This window comes from Mustela putorius, unplaced genomic scaffold (genome assembly GCF_011764305.1).
Source record: "Mustela putorius furo isolate JIRA1106 unplaced genomic scaffold, ASM1176430v1.1 tig00000083_pilon_pilon_pilon, whole genome shotgun sequence".
NCBI classification, from domain to species: Eukaryota; Metazoa; Chordata; class Mammalia; order Carnivora; family Mustelidae; genus Mustela; species Mustela putorius.
In genome coordinates, this window is record NW_025421273.1 from 23,267,725 (window position 1) to 23,288,168 (window position 20,444).

The following is a 20,444-nucleotide window of genomic DNA, read 5'->3' on the forward strand; positions in this document are numbered from 1 at the left end:
CATCATAATAAGGCTTTAAGGTGGTGCTTAATAAATATTGTTAAAACTAAACATTCATCAGATAATTTAAGAGGTTAATTAGGTTTAGCCTCATGCCCAATGACACACAGGCAGCATTGGCCAATACATGGTGTGTAGCCTACTTCTTTCTCTTCAGTACAACACTTCCCTGGGACAAGAGAGTGTATAGAACATTCAGGAAACCCTAGGAAGGGGGGAAACAGACTGAAAACAAAATACAATTTAACATCTTAAATACAAAATACAAATTAACAAGCTGTCCCATTACATGCATATCACACATTGTTTCAATTACTAGCTGTATATGTATCTCATTTTTAAGCCCTTGGAGAACAGGGAATATGTTTTGTTCCTTTTTGTAGCATCCAAGCGCATTACACAAAGCAGTTCCTGAATCAGAGCATCCCGTTTGCTAAGCGCCTATTGCCTAGAGACTAGAAGGAGTACGTACATAGTGGAATGCGTGAGTTCTCTGGCATTCCCACTCCCGTGGCCCTGCTCATTTCTCTTTTACAGTCTCTTCTGAACTAGAGCGCCCCTCTATAGGGCAGTCTTGTTTTTCAAACCACCAGCACTGAATCAAGACTTGCCACCAAACAAACCAGCCCAACATTTGCTTGGACAAAGAATTATCTACAGCATCATAGAAGTCCACATCTAAAGGAAGTACATCACACATTTAACAAAAAAGCAAGATTGTGACTATATCTCAAGGCCCAGTGAGTAGCAGCGCTTTGAGATACAAAGAGAAGAAAAAACTACTCACACACGGCAGACCATTACGCCCGAAACCAGAAAACGAGAGTGATCCGTTAGTGTGGGATGTGACACACCAGAAGGACCTGCTGTCAATGAAACATCCGCCTTCAGATCAGACGTGTGGTGTCTGGAGAAGGCTGCCAACCCCTGCCATCTGAATTTCATCACTGACACCTGGGTGCTGCTTTCTCTGCTTTATAGTTTATGACAAAGTCTCCAATAAAAAGCCTCTGGGACTTGGGCTCCGAAGACACATGTCTGTAATTTCTCTTGTCATATTCCAGGAAGTGAAGATAAGGCATGGTCACTGTCAGTCGAAGTGAAGCAGGGCAGTCCTATAGAGAGAAGCTTCGAGGACAGACGTGGGTGTTTACAGATGCTAGCAACAAGGAGCACAAGTTCTCTCTTCACAGAATCTTGTCTAGTTAATTTCTTTCCGCTGGGATCGTTTACCTGCAGCATGTGTGCACCTGGTCTGCACCAGACCGCCCTGCATTTGTTTTACACAACCTTGGTTAATGTTCTGGTTGTTCTATGTCTGTAGTTAAGACCCGGCAAGTTCCACACTTAACTGCCAAGCCTTTCCCAAAGCTGCCTGAAGGACTGCCCTGGGTAATTTCTGAATCAGCTTGTAGTTGTGGGATTTTGGACTTTGGAGTCGGGAGAACTTGAATTCAAAGTGTAGGTCTAGCCCTGCTCACGTATTCCCAGATAAAACAGGGAACTTCCCCTAGCATCCCTTTCTGGACCTGTGGGGGACAATAATCATGTCCAGACAAAATAATTTGTGATCTAATGGAATGATTGGAAATAAGCCAAAGGTCTCACAAATTAAGGTCCCATAAATTATGTACATCCATACCTTGGGGGAGCTCTTCCCCGTTTCTGATGTTTCCTTTGATGTGGAGGAAAGTCCACTAACACAGTCATCTCTATCTCCATTGCCCATTTCAGTCTTCCATAGGAAAGCGGGGGGGTGACTTTTATAATTGGTGAGTTTGGAAGAGTAAACTGGGCGTGCTTAGCATAGTTCCTCTGTCCAATCTCTTGGGAATGAGAGGCCCACAGGGGTCCTTTGTAGGAGCAGGACCTGCCTGCCCAGCACTGCCTGGGGCTGGTAGGAGAGGATAAAGCTGTAATGTTCTGTATTAGGAAAGCAATCTTCAGCTACTCACTGCTGTGTCTAATATCAGCTTCATCAAAGATGAAGGTAATACTTATATCTCAAATAGTTCAGAACTCAGGTAGCAAGGATGGTGGCTATTTTGCAGGTATTCTCAAAGTTCTAATATAATAGCATGAAATATCATGCTAAATGTTTAAAATAATTTAATCGATCCATATTTATTGACAGAATGATAGAATGATGCTCATCATATATTGTTAAGAAAGAAGATTATGAAATAGAATATATGCTATGATTCTGGTTTTGTTTCAAAAACCTATATTTACTTATATGTAACATTTAACGGTAGAAAAAAAGTCTGAAATGGCAGCATGAATGCTTAATAGCAGTTATCTTGAGGTGGTAGATTTATGGGTTTTAAAATATTCTTTTAGATTATATGCATTTTGAGTCTACAACCAAAAGTATATCCCCATTTTATTGAAGAAAATTCCAAAGTTATTCATTTGCTAAAAAAACCAAAGTCATTTTTGAAATTGTCAAAATCACAAATGCCTCGCGATTACCTTTTCATGAGTTCATTGCTTGGTTTGTTAGCTCAAGTCAGAAGTAATTATATATTTGGTTGGGGACCATCTGGTGTCACTGGCTTTAAATGGGCAACTTTCCACAGGCTGTAAATCCCTCTGAGTTTCAGAATAGTAAGGAGGGAAAAAAGCTACTTCAAATTTGAATAATGCTATATGCTCAGAATGTTTCAAATAAAAGGAAAGGAACTGGGTGATTAATAAACAGATCATGTGGGATATAGAATTGTCCAGGTAGAAAGAACCATAGGGTTGTTCTAGCCCACTGGAGAAGGAACCGTGGCATGGTGTTTCTGTCGGCTCTCCCCACTGCAGACAGTGGTACTCAATAATGGCCTTTTCTTTCTCTGCCAGTGTGTTTCTGTGCTGCGTCTTTCACTCCAAGAAGCCACTACACATCATCAGCTTTGGCAGGACAAATGACACCATCGGCCCATCTGTCCTCTATCTGAGCCATTTATTTCACAGATCAGGATATTGAGTATTATTTCCTTTTGAAGAAACACACAGCTAACACCAGAACCTGACCCCTAATCTTCAGCTTACTCAATGAGAACATTTTTTTTAAAGCTTATTTTATTTTATTTATTTAAGTGATCTCTATATCCCATGTTAGGATTGAACTCAGAACCTTGAGATCAAGAGTTTCACACTCCTCTGACTGAGCCAGTCAGGCATCCCTCCAATGAGAACACTCTTAATGAGCCTTTCACATGAACAAATCACTGTCCTAGGATTTGCAGAGATGCTTTGATGAGTAGGATATTCACTTGCCCTCAAAAGGTTTGCTGTCTACTTGGAAAGGCTCTGATGCATGCAGCAAGTAAAGAAATCCTATAATGCGGTCGGGTGAGGAGGGCAGGGAAATGACACACCACGAAAGAACAAGGGAAAGGAAGGTATTTGTGGCAGAAAATATTGGGAAATCCAGGGCTCAATTCAACCCACTACACTCTGAAAAACAATATGTTACAAAAATGGGCCTAGTTTTATAAACTCAATGAATGCTAACTGAATAAATTTGTATATGAATATTAAAAAGGATATAAGAGGTATAAGGACAGCTAACTAGATAGATATAGAGAGATATAGATTTCAAGTAAATATCCCAAGTAAAAACATTCCAATAAGTGTGTATATCTATGAAAAAAGAATAATTACCTAAGTGTGACTATTTCCAAATGTACTCTTTAGTATGCTATCCTTCATTAATTTTGTTGTTTACTAGTTCTCACTAGGCAATAGGTTAATGAGTTAAAGGAGAATACGAAAAATTAAGACAATCTATCCACTAACTTATTTTTTATCTTTTATGAATGAGAAAAGACTATATGCACCTACTCTTGGAGGTGTAGTAACTCAACATTTACTTGAATTACTTACTGGTTCTTAAAATATTATTTTGAATATTCTTATTACCATAGAATTTTTAGGAATGTGCCATTATAAAGTGTTAATGCCTTAGAAGTATTGAAAATATAATATTAATAAGGTTTGATGACTAAAGAAAAAGTGTGAGAAAATATTTGTAAAAATAGATGAACTAAAAACAGTAAGAAAAATCTAGTATGTAAAGAGCTTCTATAGATCAATAAGAAAAGAGATTCAGTTTCTTAAAAAATGCAAATCCTAAGTGAATAAATAAAAAAGGCCATGTTCCTAAAAAGAGTGTTAGCACAGAATTAATCAAGTAAATGGAAATTAAAACAATGAGATAGATATCTTACCTAATCAGACTTCAAAGATTGAATATTACCTAATATTGATGAAGGGGCATGGAAACACAGTTTCAAAAACACAGTTTCACATACCAAATACCTTGGTATTTTCAAATACCAAAGAGGGAGATTTGACAATATGAATCCAAATTTCAATGTGCATACTCTTTGATCCAGTAATTTCACTTCTCAGAAATTATCCAAAAGAGTCAATAAAGACAGTGTGAAAAGATGCCTGGTAGTAATAACGAAAATAGTAATGAAACAACAGGGGCCGTCTGGTGGCTCAGTAGGTTAAGCGTCTGTCTTTGGCTCAGGTCATGATTCCATGGGTTCTGGGATTGAGTCCCACATTGGCTCCCTGCTCAGCAAGGAGTCTGCTTCTCCCTCACCCTTTACCCCTGTTTGTGCTCTCTTGCTCTCTCTCTCTCTCTCAAATAAATAAAACATTAAAAAAAATGAAACAATAGTAATTAATAGCTATTGATAGAGCTATCTACGAGTGATAAGCATTTTATACTCATTAACTGCTTTAGTTCCAAAAAAAGAGAAAAAATACTTAGAGGGAGATACTTCTATTATCCCCATTTTACAGTTGAGAAAACTGTTTTTTTAGAGAAGTTAAACAATTTAACAAATTTCCTTGGGAACTGTGAAAGCAAAGCGATTGTACTATTGTTTATAATAGTAGACACTTGGGTGCATCTTAGCAGATCAGGTGGTTCATGTAATAAACCAGGGTACATTTACACAGTGGGGTGCCTCTGTTGACAAGTATGAAGCATATATATATATATATATATATATAGAGAGAGAGAGAGAGAGAGATGAACAGATAACCATGATTATGAAGTCTATTTAATGAAATATGTATTATTTTCATCTTAATAAGAAACATGTGTTATTGTAGGGGCTCTCCTGAACAAAGGACTCATCTTCTTCCCTGAGGCTGATATCAATTGTGATACATGACAAAATAGCAATGAAACTAGGACCATGAATGATATTATCATTACTAATGAAGTTCATATAAGAGATTCCAGCCTCCCTCAACCCCAACCCCCAAACTTGGGACACAGCCTTTAGGGCTAAGTTTATTTCAGGGGCCAGGCTGATATAAAGATGACTCTTTCTCTTGTCATACTTGCCCATCAGATTAAGTCCCTTCTCAGCTAGAATAGAGAGGTGGTGGAAGTCAGAGGGAGATCAAGGTGATACAGGGAAGTCAGATCAGGGGAGGAAAAGTCTCCCCCCAACGAATGCTTCTTTATGATCAGAAGTAGGGCCAAATAAGGGTCCCCGGAGAGACCCAAGTCTTAATCCCTGGGACTATGGCAATATCATTTTACATGACAAAGGGACTTTGCAGATATGATTAAGTTGAGGCTCTGGAGATGGAGAGATTATTCTGGATTTTCTGGATGGATCCTAAATGTCATTACAAGTGTCCTTATAAGAGGGAGGCAGAGGCAGATTTGACTACAGAAAAGGCAAAGATCATGTGACAATGGAAGAAAGCAGGAGAGATAGTGAAAGGTGATGACACCTGCTGCTGGCTTTGAAGATGGATGGAGAGGCCAGGAGCCAAGGAAAGCAGAAGGCCCTGGAATCTGGGGAAGGGCAAGGAAACCGATCCTCCCCTCAGAACCTTCAGAAGGAAACAGCCCAGCCAACATCTTGACTTTTACCTGATAAAATGGATTTGAGACTTCTGACTTCCAGAAGTATAAGACAAAAAATCTGTGTTGTTTTGAGCCATGACGTTTGTGTTCTGCTGTTACAGCAAGAACGGAAAACCAACACATGATCCTGAAAAATGCAGTAACTATGTCTGAGATTTACAGGAAGTCTTTAGAAGGCTCTGTTAACTGTAGCTTAGTAGAAACACACATCCTTTCTCTTCCTTGCAATTATGCACTGTGCTGTGGAAGAAAAGATATATTTGGAAGAGGATAGTTAGTCCAGTATTTTGAAAACCAATTAAAATAATTTAGACTCAATATAGTAGGTTATTTACTCACTAATAAATCAATGTGTCCATTCAAAAAAACAAGAAAAGAAAAGAACAGAAAAATACAATGTGATAAACTCTACTTAAATCGGGGATCTATCTCTGCCTCAAATGCTGGGAGATTTTACCTCTCTAGCAGAGTGGATAACGAGAAAAGTGTATCAGCCAATTGTCCAGATAGTGAAGCTTCCTTTTAAAGTGCCAAAAGTTCAACATCTTATCATTTGCCAGAAGTTTTTCTTGGAAAATCATATATTCCCAGTTTTCTTCAACAAAACACCCTGAACAGATTTAAGCCTTCTCCTTCTCCTTCTCCATCTACCTCTTCTTCTTCCTCCTCCTCCTTCCTCTTCCTCTTCTTCTTCTTCTTTTGGTATCTAAAGGTCATAAGTAACTATGTAAGGTAACATCCATGTATTTAAATGTGGTTAATGTACCGAGGTATAATATAGACTGTATCAATTTCTACCCCAACTCCCAGACATCTCTGGTGTCTGAACTCTTTGGCCGGATTACTATAACTGCTCTCTTTCCTTGCTCTCTAGATGACTAGGACACCTCTATTGCAGCTGCTTCTGTGTCTTCTTGAAGCAAGCTCTAGCCTTTCTTAATTGCAGCTTCTGATATACAATTAGGAAATCGGAAAACTAACTTGTAACAACAGTTTCTGAAATAAATAAGCTCAGCTTTCTAAGAGGCTTTCTAGGAGGTGAGTAAAGTGCATACACGTTTCTTTATGAGTTTGAGGCTTATATGAGTTAGGGACACAAAGCCTATGCAAAGGCCCTGTGGCCTGATTTCCAATACCTGAAGCTATCTGTTTTTCTGTCAGGTTATGAGTTCTCTGATGCAAAAGCTATATCTTAACAATAAACCTTAAATAGTAATTATTTATTCTGCACCTTCAATTATGTATCTACCTATGTGTCAGGCACTGTATAAAATACTTTACAAATCTCATTTAATACACACACGACATAGTTACTCCAGTCCTCATTTGACAAAAATGGAAACTGAGATAAAAAAACGGGGTGACTTGTCCAGGACTGATAAATAAATGACCTGTTCTGGGAACTAGGCCACCCTGTAATGCCTGCCAATTATACAGCTGCCAGCACGTAGTACGTGCTCAGTAAACGGTGCTGAGGAATTGAACATGCTTCACCACACTGCCTTGCTCCAAAGAGCGCAAGGCCTGTAGAGCGCCTTCGCTAGAGCGCATGGCACGTAACATCTGACTCCAGTGTTTGCGAAATGAAAAGCTTGAATTGCGCCTGTCACTGCGTGCATCGCCCTCAAACGGTGCAATAAAAGGGCAGCGCATTCACCACGAATTCCCAGGAACAGAAACCGCTAACAAATGTATCTTGTTAGTCTGCTGTCAGGAGCAAGATTTTTATCAGGAATGTTGTATTTCTGAAGACACCGGAATAATTTCCTCCTAATAAATTTCCATCTTATTCCGAGAAGCTGAGATTCTGCCAGGAGCTCAGAGCCTCCTGGGGGTAGGGCTCAGGCAGCTTTGTAGTGCTGGATTAGATGTGTGTGCACGTTTCCAAAAGGCAGGCATGAACCCAGCTCCTGGAAGCACACTGGGGCATTTAAAACAACAGCGCAGGCGCACACGGGGCGTGGGGCTGGGTTCCTAGCTCGGATTTGAAAGGACCTGAAATTTGGCCTTAATGGGAGGAAGTAGGTTTGTGTGTGCATTCATTCTTTCAGAGGGGAAAGGAGATATTTTCCTATATCCATTTCAGATTTGATTCACGGAAGTTTGAGACACTGTTAAGGTGCCTGGTCCGGGTTTTCCTATTTTCCATTTGCGGGTTTTTCTCATAAATTATCCATTTGCACCATCACCCACTCCAAATATATCAAGAAAACACCCTTAAGGAGGGAATTTCTGAAGGCCCTAGTGGATTAATTTCTGCAAAGGGGATAAAACAGGTTTGATTCTTTAAATGTGGATGGCGTTTATTCAAATAGGTAAATAAGTTCAGCCTCTCCCTTCTTTCCTCTGTTTCCAGCTCCTCCCCAATTCTTTAATAAACCAAAGTTGAGTTTTGGATTCCTTTTGCTCTTTTTACTGATGCCAAACTATATTTAAACCCCAAATTCTTTTCTCTCCTCCCCTGGGATCACCAAGCAAGCTCCTCTGAACAACGACGGCAATGAAGAGAAATGGTGTGGAATTTTTTTTTTCTTCTTTCAAAAATACCATTCCAGCTTGCAGGCTAATTCCATTTGTGATTTAGAGGGCATTGCACCTTCCCCCCAGAACTTCCCTGGGGAAAAGGATGAATGGCCATCCTAGTGTTGCATAAAAATTAGTATCAGGCCACAAATTATTGGACCCTATTAGGGTTTTCTTTTAAGTAAATTAAGGTTATATATCACAGTCTTCCAAGAGGCTTGGGTGCTTTGAATCCTCCCAGCTAAAAGAACATTTAAGATTTCCTGAAACCTAATCGTAAATATGATTAGAAGACAGGGCTGGTTGTTACAAACGTGGCTTCTCTTTTGTGACAACCTCATTTTAAAATAATAATAGATATAAGATGATGGATCTTACAGCAGAAGGATTTTCAGCAAAGAAAAGGGATTTCATATGATTAGCAAATCATATATCATGAGCTCACCATGAATTTGCTAATCCATCAGGTCACCAAGAAATTTTAAGAGAATATGTGTGAGTGTGTGTGTGTGTGTGTGTACATGCAAGTGTGCGTGCATACGTATGGGTGTGTATATGTGTGCATGTGCACCGGTATGTGTGCATGGGTTTGTGTTGGGTGTGTATATGTGTGCATGTTCACGGGTATGTGTGCATGGGTTTGTGTTGGGTATGTATATGTGTGCATGTGCACGGGTATGTGTGCATGGGTTTGTGTGTACGTGCGTGGGTGTGTGCGCACATGCATAGCTGTGCAGTGTTTGTGTGTGCGTGTGCATGGGTGGGTGGGTGTGTGCACATGCACGGGTGTGTATGGATGTGTATATATGGGCACACACATAGGGGTGTGTGTGTGTGTGTGTGTGTGTGTGTGTTTATGTTTGCCTGGGTGTTTCAAGCCACACAAGGGCAGTTAATATTTCCTCCAGCCAGACATATCTGTGTTAATGTGCCATGTCTACTTCTTTAGTAATCAAGCTTAAGCCAAATTTTATTGTCTTTTTACATCTTTCAAGTAGCAAGTTGATATTAAACTTCAGTGTTCATGCACTAATGAGGAAATCTATATATTGCCTAGCATGTGACCATGCTTTTCAGATTTCATTTAATTTCATAAAAAGTCTCACCAAGGGCACCTGGGTGGCTCAGTCAGTTAAGCGTCTGCCTTGGGCTCAGGTCATGATTCCTGAAGCCCTGGGGTACAGCCCTGCATGGAGCTCCCTGCTCAGTGGGGAGCCTGCTTCTCCTTCTCCCTCTGCCTGCTGCTCCCTCTGCTTACGCTGTCTTGCTCTGTGTGTGTCAAATAAATAAATAAAATCTTAAAAAAAAAAAAAAGCCTACGCATATTTAGGCAGGAAGACTGTTTTCTCAGGGCAGGTTTCTGCCTTATGGATGTCCTCAGACCCTCCATAATGACTCCCTTCTAGAATCATAGTCCATATTCCCTTGCATCCCCAGCCATGCCCCTCTCTATTCTTCTGTTGAGACAGTCATGAGGTACATGACCTTCCGCTTACAGTTCAAGCTTCAGTTATAGAAGGAAGATTGTTCTCACAGCTTCTCGCCCCAGCAATGATTATTCTAAAAGAAGAGAGAGGGTGAGTATAACCAGCCTGCTCTCTCGTGGTCTTCACTCCTTCCTACCACCTCATGGTTCCAAAAGCTCATCCCTCACACGCTGCTCCCCCAGGCTTCTAGGATGATGTCAGGGAAAGAGCCCAGGGCTGGGAGTAAAGAGGTCCGGATCCCCCTTCCAGTTCTGTCACCAGCAGGCAGAGCTAAACCCATTGCTCTATGCTTCACCCTCCAAGTGAGTCAGCTCACTTCATCCTTAGGTTGCCGTAGGAAGTAGGCACAAGTATGACCCCATTTCAGTTCATGAAGCTGAAGCTCAGAGCAGGAAAGTGATTTGTCCAGGGGAGTAGCTGGCATGGAACCCAGGCATCGGGACCCAACGTTGCTGACAATGGGCTACGCACAGTCCCTGGGTTTTTGTTAAATGAGAGGGTTGCCCATTCAGCCTCACTTCTACATTTCCTTCCAGCTCTAACATGCTGCGATCTTCTCTGTGCCTCAGTCTGCATGTTGCATTATAAAGAAGACAAAGATCCAGTCACCGCAGCTCCAGGCTTAGGTTCTGAGTGGGGTTCTCAAGCACAAGAAGTTGACACAAAGCCTAAACAAAATGTAAGACTTTTTTTTTTTTTAAGCCCCATCCCAAAAGATTAGCAGTGGGATTACAGATGTTTCTGTTCTTCATTTCTGCCTGCTGAAAATAGATACCACATGTGTACAATGTTGCCTTCCCTAAGCATCCTCTGTTACAGAATTGTGCATAGTATTTATTCATTTTGCTGAAAAAGACCATTAAACACTTAGAAAAATAAAAATTTGGAAAGATACATTGCAAGTTGTTGACAATATCTTTGGGTGGTCAGGAACTTAAAACCCTTTTTCTTGTTTTTGGATCTGATTTTTCCACGAATTTATATGGCTTCTGTAAAAGGAATAAAGAACAATAAGCCCAAAACAAAACAAAATAGAAAACCCACTCATTGGCCCCTCTCCTCCCTGCCCCCCACCACGGTACCCACACAGACTCTGAAATCACTATGATTCCAAACTAAGGAAGGAAACAGGGTGAGGCATGGTAGGGGGTAGGGGTGCAGAGGGGAGAGAGTTCTCTGACACGGAATCTAAATCGCACAGATTCCCGTGTGCTTCATTGAGGTGCGTTATGGTGGGGAGAAGTCTCAGAAAGACTTTCCTCCAGATTTCTCCAGAGGATTTTCTTTTCCAAGACAGCCAATGGCTTGAAAATGAGATTACAAAAACTGTACCCTCTTTTAACTACACCTTATAGCTTCCCAATCCCTCCTTTGGAATTCTGAAATCCAAAATACCCCAAAATGGAAAGTTTTCTTCAAAATTAATTTATGCTACAAAACCTAACAGTTAATTGATGATCTTTATCCCATTTGTTGTGTTTACTGATATATTTTCCTGCAGGAATAATAAGGCTAGAATACCAAGGGCCTCCCATTGTTTCTCCTGGGAGGATCATGGAGCATATCCAATGTATACACACTGAGTTACCTTTCTAAAACTTCAATAATTCTGAATTCCAAAACAAACAATTTGATTCTAGTATCTTGGCTGAGGGCTGAGCGACCCGTATCTAGCATTCAGTGCTATTTAAAACTTACAAGGGGCTGTAGCTCTACTGTGTGTGTACAGCTCCCTCTCACAATTTTCCTGCTAAGGTTACCCTTCATGACACACGCACATCATATAGGATTTGTCGAAGGAGCACAGGGTATGGTCTTGGGAGGATGAGACTAGGAAGAAAATGTCTGTGAACAAAGTAAAATGTTAAGACAAGTGAAAAATAATTGCCAAAGGAATAAACCCCTTTTATCCATCTCTGCCCAGAAAATAGTCCTGTATTTCAAATTAGAACTGCCCTTGGCTTGTTCTTATTTTATTTTTTAAGGTTTTACTTATTTATTGAGGGGGGGAGGAGCACGCATGGGCGCGGGGTACGGGTGGAGAGGGAGAGAGAGAGAGAGAGAATCCTCAAGCAGACTCACTGCTCACCACAGAGTCTGACTTGGGGTGCCATCCAAGGACCCTGAAATCATGAGCTGAGTGGAAAACAAGAGTCTGATGTTTAACCAACTGAGCCACCTAGGCACCCCTACATGTCCTTATTTTAAATATGATTTTCTCTTATTGGTAATATTGCACATAGTTAGCATACACATATAGAAGGACAGAGTTGGGCATATTTTTACAGATGGGCACTTCAACCTTCATAAACACTCCAAGTGATTACATTCACTAGGATGCCAAGCAGTGTATCAAGAAGAGAAATCACTTTAGGCATCCTAACTTGGGTAAATGAGTCTCTTCCATCAAATATTTATTTTTTCACCTCACAACACAAATAATGTGGAAGAAGAAAGATGCTCTGGAGGTGGTATCAGTACAGATCAGGCTGCTCAAGGAGAAGTAGGCATTCAGTATACAGTTGAAACCTTTCAGGAAACTGAGCTACAAAATTCATGGGCATTTCCTCCTATCAGATCACAAACCCATCAAAATCTTTTTTAGCCTCAGGCACAGATCCAATCTCTTGTTCACCTTGATGAACTTTCTGTGGATCAAGACAGATTTTGTTTGTTTGTTTTTTATTTTGTTTCAGTAAGCAAAGACCCAGATTAAGTTAACTAAAATGAGCTGAGGGAACTGTTGTGGACTGAATATTTGTGTCTCTCCAAGATTGGTCCTTTGAAGTCCTAATCTCCATTGTGATGCCATTTGGAGGCAGGTCCTCTGGGGGTAGATAGGTTGAGATGAGGTCATGTGAGTGGGGCTCCCATGATGCAATGAATGTCCTCATGAACAAGGAAGAGAGACCCAAAATCTCTTTCCATCCTGTGAGGATGATCAGTCTGCAAGAAAGCAGCCTTCTGGGGTGCCTGGGTGGCTCAGTTGTTAGGTGTCTGCCTTCAGTCGGGTCATGATCTCAGGGTACTTGGATCGAGCCCCGCATCTGGCTCCCTGCTCAGCGGGATGCCTGCTTCTGCCTCTCACATTCCCCCTTCCTGTGTTCCCTCTCTCACTGTGTGTCTCTCTACCAAATAATAAATAAAATCTTAAAAAAAAAAAGGCAGCCTTCTGCAAGAAAGTTGTCACCAGGAACCAAATCATGCAGGACCTTGATCTTGGACTTTTCAGTCTTCAGAACTGTTAGAAAGAAATGTCTGTTGTCTGAGCCACCCAATCTGTGGCCTTTTGTTATAGCTGCCCAAACTGACAGAGAGGGGGACCATACCTTCCAAAAAGGATTCACACATTGACCTTTCGCAGAGCAATATATGATGATATGGTTTCTTGAGAGTTAATTGTTTTGGTTTTTTCCTTCAATACTGAAAACCAAGTTCTGCAAAGATAAAAACTGGGGAAAAAAAAAAAAGAAAGCAAGGAAGGAAGGAGAAGAAAGAAAGAAAGAAAGAAAGAAAGAAAGAAAGAAGAAAGAAAGAAAGAAAGAAAATTACCTGTTAGCTCCACAGCTGAGCTTCAAGGTTTGTTGGTTTGACTCAGGATCCCCAAGCACCAGAGTTTGGCTGCAATGAAGAGTCTCGGTGCACAGCTCGGGTACAATAGTGCTGGAGCAGAATTTGGGGTAATCAAGGGCTGAGAGAAGGCAACTGAGATATCTTAGGAGAAAGATGATCTAAGCAGAGCGGTCTACAGCGGGGGCATGGAGGTCAGGAGGGCCCGGGATTCCTCCTGGCACTGAGACGGGAACGCTGTGGGTCCTGGAGTGGGTTTCTTCCACCCTCTATGCAGTTTTCCCATATTTGAAACAAAAGCATTCAGACTTGCCTGTTGACATGAGGATGAAATAGGATCATGTACGTAACAAGTTGAGCAATGTGCAAGGCATGTGAGAACTCAGTACATTGTACTTTTTATGATCTCCCAATATACCATTCTTACCTCTCCCCAACCATGCACACCTCCTGCCTTGCACTTTTAAGATTAAAGAAATGACAAACCACAGTTTCAGACTTACATTTGTGGGTAAGCAGAGCTCTCCTTGCACAGTTCTCGCAGAAAGCCTCACAATTAAAAACTAAAATAAAACTTTCCCTCTTCAGATTTTTATTTTAACCAGCCCACAAAATTTTTTTATCCATCTTTGCCTTTCAGATCCCCTGCAGCTGATGGCAGGGAAGTCAGACAAGCAGCCTTTAGATGTCTCAGATTCTTGAATTTTCCGCTACTGATTAAAATTCTGTCTCACCCATAGCCTGATCCCACAGGCCCCTGACTGCAAAGACTGCAGAGCAGAGCCTGCTCCCATTTTATTCATTTATTCATAAAACATTTATTGAGCGTCTTCTATATGTCAGGCACTGTGCTAGGCTCTGGACCAGCTCCATGATCCGTGGCTAGGATAACATATCTATTCTCAGAGAGCTCACAGCCAGGAGGGGAGTCAGATATATATATATATACATATACACACACACACACACACATACACACACACACACAAGACATACAGAAACACACACACACATATACATACACACAAATATATACATACATACATATATACACACACACATCATATATATTTAAATATATATATTATATAATATATAATATATATAATATTTAAGAAGTTTTATCAGGAAGCAGAGGCAAGGTCTTATAGTCCCTCCAGAAGGTGCAAGAGGGGCAGTAAGAAAGCAAGCCGCAGGAGGTGCCTGGGTGGCTCAGTGGGTTACGCCTCTGCTTTCGGCTCAGGTCATGATCTCAGGGTCCTGGGATTGAGCCCCCGCATCGGGCTGTCTGCTTGGCAGGGAGCCCATTTCCCTCTCTCCCTCTCTGCCTGCCTCTCTGCCTACTTGGCTATCTGTCTGTCAAATAAATAAATAAAATCTTAAAAAAAAAAAAAAAAAGAAAAGAAAAGAAAGCAAGCCACAGGACTGACCTTACTGATTACAGGGCTCAGAGGTATAAGACTTGTCTTGTCGAAGGCCTCTCCTCTCAGTCAAGGAGACTTCCAAGAAGGCAACCCTCCTTCTCTCTCCCTTATGATCATTCATTATTATTAGTAGTCACCTCTCCCCACTTTCGTCATTCACTGCCGTGTCTCTAACACCTTGGGACAGTGGTCTGGTACATAGCAGATGCTTGTTATTGGTCTGAACAGCATCCCCTGAAAAATTGGTCTATTGAAATCCTAACCTCCAATATCTCAGAAGGTGACTCTGGAGATAATCTCTAAAGAGTTAATTAGGGAAAACTAAGCTCATTAGGCTCAGCCCTAAAATAATCTGACTGGTCCTTATAGGAAGAGGTTAGGACACAGACACGTGCCCACGGAAGGCCACGTGAAAACACAGGGGGTAGCCAGCTTCCTATGAACTATGGAGAGAGACCTCAGAAGGAAGCATGCCTGCTGACACCTTGATCTTAAACTTCTAGCCTCCGAAATAGTGAGAAAATACATGTCTCTTGTTTCAACCAAGTAGTCTGGGGCATTTTTGTAATGGCAGCTCTAGCAAAGTAATACAACGCTCAAAATATATTTGCTGAATATATCAACGAAACATGTTTGCATTTTAACTAAGATATGTCTAGATAGATGATGGACGATAGGCGAGAGATACATCCATAGATACACAGATGCATAGGAAGACAGAGCGGAGTGGACGCACATGGATATGTACCCTCCCGCTGCCGTCCAACGGTGGAGTGCTGACAGGCTGCCATCTTCCTGAGTGACACAGGAAGGGCTCAACAAATCTGTAGGGTCAGACTGGAGGTTTTGCTTCTTTTTATTAATTTCTATTTTTATTTTACCTGAAGATTTTATTTATTTATTTATTTTAGAGAGAGAACGTGAGGAGGGGGGAGGGGCAAACGAAGAGGGAGAGAGAACATCTTCGGCAGGCTCCCTGCTGAGCGCGGACCCTTGCCAGCTCAGGCTCAGGACCCTTAAGATCATGACCCCAAACCGAAACCAAGAGTTCGATTCTCCACCCACTGAGCTGCCCAGGGATCCCTGTTTTGCTTCTTTTTTAAAAAAAACCACATTGGGAAAGGTTTTGTTTCATTTTGACCTTGTGATGTAATTGCAGGTGACAAAAAAGGAGAGTAGGACAAGATGGATGCCAGTGGTCACTTGACCCCTCTCCCGTGCCACCCATTGGTTTGGGAGCTTTCCCACAACCATGTGGTTTACTTCTCACCAGGATCTGGGAGGCAGGTATGAATATTCACATTTACAGATGGCAAAACTGTAGCTCAGAAAGTGCTCTGTTGGATGTCCTAGGTCGCGTCCACGGTTACGATGTCTAAAAACTGGTGTGTGTACAGCATTTTTCTCTCGCTGATGCTTTTATGTCTACCTCATTGGCTCTTCTCATCCATTCTGTGATTTGGAAAACCTAAGTGACTCATCCAGTGTAAAGTATGCTTGCTTAATTTATTAAAAAAAATTTTTTTGCGCTAAAAAATAGAAACCAAGTACGGAAGCGTGTAGCTCATGAGGCATGTTGATAAAGCGGCTAGAGTACGGGTGTGTTAAATGTAAATGAAATGAATGGAACAAACGAGAGTGTTTCTGGATGGAAGAACCCAGTCATAAGGTGCGCCGTGCCAGCGGTATGCTGGTGATTCACGCCCCCCCCCCCGGCCACACCCCGGTGCACACACACCTGTTCCAATTCGTAATATCCACTGTGGTTTCATTCTGGCTGTGGGTGTGCTCTGCCCAAGAAATATGGATAAAACCTGTAGGGCTCAACAGATGATAGGCCAGCCAGCCATGCTCGCTCCCTTCCCCGAGTCTCTCCAATAGAGCAAGGGACACCCCTCTGCCACACCCCTCTCTCAACCCCAGTTCTAACCCTCCACATCGCACTAACAGTGGGGAAGACTTGTGAAGGGGCGGGGATGGGTAGGGAAAGAAATATATAGGAAAACGGGCTAACCCAGAATCTAGCCTACTTGCACCCTATCCTAAGCGTGCTAACCTGTACCTTCTATTTTCTATTGCATTTTGCACTTTCTAACATTGATCAAATAAATGGATTCAAGTATCTTACTTTGATCTATGAGCCTTCTTGTTTTGTGACAGGCGGGAAAGCCTGCCTTGTGTTGTACTTGAGACCACCACAGTGATTTCCTACACAACACTTACGAGGTGTCTATCTACCTCCAGATTCCTTTTCCTCACCACCCTAGGCTCTTTCCCTGTGAATGCCTACTAGAAAAGTCTATCTTCCTGAAAGTGGAGTATTCCTCCCACACCAAGAAAAAATAACATGGTGGAACTTTTGGTTCTATACAAAGTCTGATTTTGGATCTTCATTTACATCAAAGCTCTATAAACTTGAATCAGTATTTAAGTCACAAGTGTAGAGCAAACCTTTTGAAAGTGGTCAGCATGATGTGGGTCCTTGCTCCTTCCTTGCAGCTCCTGAGCTGTGCATTTCGATATGCCACCCCACCTGAAACCTGGAAATGTTTTTCTGAGCTCTGGCTTTCCTGCCCAGAGGTCGGAGGGGAGCAAATGGATACCCGCTAATTCCACTATTACACTGACCTTGTGTGTAGTGCTGCTGTAATTCTCCCAGTAGCCCAATGTGGTAGGCACTTGAACTACCTTCACTTTACAAAAAGGAGAACTGAGTGATGGGGAGGTTACATGGCTCGCCCAAGGTCACATGGCAGGATAAGGGTGGAACTGGGATTTGAACCCAGGCCCTTGGGCTCTTAAGCACAACATCAGTGTAGATCTGGTGGCACACTGCTCTCCCCAGCCCTCCCTGGGATCGCCTCTCCCTGCAAGGTGGATGAACAGGAGCCAGCTGAAAGGTGTGACAGAGGGCAGAAGTTTTTCCAAATGAGCAAACAAACAAATGGACGAGGGAGCAGCAGGCTGGGTATCACCAAATCCAGAGGAGAGTAGCTACTTTTGCTGGGGCGAGTGTGAGACCTCCACAGAGAGGTGACAACAAGGTATGGTCTCCCAGTAAAGCCAGGGGAAGGAAGAAGGAATTCTGCCCCCACAGGACAGTAGATTCTGCTGCTACCAAGCACCCCGGAAAATGTTAGCTGTGGCCATCACTACTCTTAGTTGTTAAAAACGTCCTCAAGTACCTCAAGTTGGCCCTGCACTCCCCCTACATTAATTTTCCATCTATCTACCACTTCCCAAGTTCTCCCTCCATTTGCGAATGCAAAGGCATTTTTTCCTTTGTTTTCTTCTGCTCATCCACGCCCCCAGGGTTTCTTCCCCAAGAGGTTAATCAAAGGATTTTCCTCAATGTATCAAGTCTCCCCTAAAACAAATGCTAATGCCAGCTACTAATAATGCTTTGTCCACCCTGCTCCATAAATTCTCGCAACTGCTATTGTTGGTGAGGTTTTTTGTTTTTTTTTTTAATACTGCTATTGTTTTTGTAGGAACATATCTGCTTTGTTACATAACGTTTGGCTTCAGCTTTAACTCTCAGAAGAAAGATAAAACCTCTTAATCTTGAGGCTCTGATTTGAATCACTCCCTCCTTTTCTGGAAATGCAGAGAGAAGCCAGAGCTTCCAGAATCTGGAAGCCCAGCCAGCACTTCCGGGAGAAGCCAAATTACAGCCTGCCACGCGTGGTGTCCTGGGAAAGAAGAAGTGGGGAGAGGCGGCCTCGCCAAAGGTCAGAATATAAGAATAAGAGCTGCTGTCAGGGAAAATTTCAGCTAAATGTTTGCATTTTAAAAGAGGCTTTCAAGAGAACATTTCCTCCCACAAAACACAGGACCACGGTTGTGGTATCTTCAGGGGAGGTCTTTACTAGAAAGGGTCAGCTGAGAGTCCAAAGAACACCACCAAGCCCCTTAGACTCAGTCCCATTCCTTACAATGGAGCACTATCCAGATTTGAGAAGACAAGGGGACTATCTATGGCAGACAAGGAAATGTCCATTTGTACCACACGACGTGAAAATTTCAGACAAGGAAGGTTTTGTGTTTTTTTTCCTTAATTTTTTAGTATTTTAGTCTAATTTTTCTTCTATGTTTATGGAATCATAGACACACTTTTTTTTTTTTTTAAGAGTCAGAAAGAACCTTTCAAATGTAAACAAATCCTTGTATTTTGGAAAAGGAGATCAGTCCAGAGAGGTAAAATGACTTATCCGGGGCCACACAGCCAGGAAGGGTCAGGGCCAGGATCATGGTGCACCCTGACTTGGTAGAAGTTTCTCAGGGACTGGAAATCACCAGACCCAGATTTCTAGGAGTACCTCCCTCTCCTAGTGGGATCCTTATAAATGTTCCTTCCCTCCAGATTATAAGATTCTCTTTCCTTTGATATCCACACCAACTTGAGAGCAAATTCTCATCTTTGGTTACAGGAGAGATTGAGGCTCAGAGAGTTCAGGAGAGCCTTACCAGATCTCAGGGAGGGTGAGTGAAGGTTCCAGATGTCAAATGTAGAAAAACTCATCCCAAACCCCAGGCCACCACATTATGTGATCTGAGCCCAGGAATACCTCTATTTCTGCATTATCCCCCATCCAGTCATGCCCTGAGATCTGATAGTCCTGCTATCCCCTTTTGGATGCTTTCTTCTAGCTGGTTCAGGTCTTTGTCTACTGGAAGTTGCAGGGCCCTGAGAGCGAGCACCCCTTATACCTCAGGCTCTGGGTGCAGCCCTCTCCACGCCCCAGCCCTGCCTTGTTGACACAGCTTGTTGCCTTTAAACCCATTCTCTAGTCTATGGAGAAGGTGTTTTTCAGCCCACAGTACCCTAATAATTTTAATATTTCCATTTAAAGGTGAATGTTTCTAGCTTATCTTGAGAAGGCTCTTCATGCCTCAGTCTTTTTTTCTCAGTAAAATTTGTTTTCTCAGTAATAACACAGAATAAAGGAAACTGTGCTTGACCAGTGCATGTCATTGTCAGTAGAATGACAACAGATGCTGGTGTGGCCTTCAGCTGGAGCGGAGATGTGCCTGGAAGGAGCAGGAGTGCTCCACAGTCCTCACCCCTCCCTTCTGCATCCCTCCTGGGAGCCCTGTCCCACCTTCAGGATGTCTGAGTTTGTGCCTCCAGATAGAGTCCCCAACTATCCCCACCCTCTATTCTCCCCACTTCCTGTCTCCGATTTTTAGGCAACACTGAACAGCTTGCATTTCCTCCATATGATTTCTCAGCCTGAATCTGAGTTTTGTTTATTCATAACGCATGGCATCTGTACTTTGCCTGCTGACCCCACCGAATGATACTGGCTGACTCCAGGCAGGGACATGAGAAGGCAACCCAGGGCCGAGTGTTGGGCAAAACTTATTCCTCAATCAAAAATTGAAAAGAAAAGAATGATTAAAACCATCACCCTTATAATGCTCAGCAGCATTTAATAATAATTGAGATTCCTGTACTTATTTTTTTTGCAGGGATTCTTATTTGAAACATGTAAAAGAATTAATATGAGGACCTATCGCATTTGGAAGAACTATATAATTCTATTT

At 42.1% G+C, this 20,444-nt stretch overlaps 1 long non-coding RNA gene across 1 annotated transcript in view; it reads left to right on the forward strand.

The window, feature by feature from the left end:
* Positions 1-18,800, forward strand: part of LOC106003818 — a 67,622-nt gene extending 48,822 nt beyond the window's left edge. The window contains exons 2-3 of the long non-coding RNA XR_001176530.2: positions 16,057-16,184; positions 18,507-18,800. This is a non-coding gene — a long non-coding RNA (uncharacterized LOC106003818). The remainder of the gene's footprint in view (positions 1-16,056; positions 16,185-18,506) is intronic.
* The last annotated feature ends 1,644 nt before the right edge of the window (positions 18,801-20,444 follow it).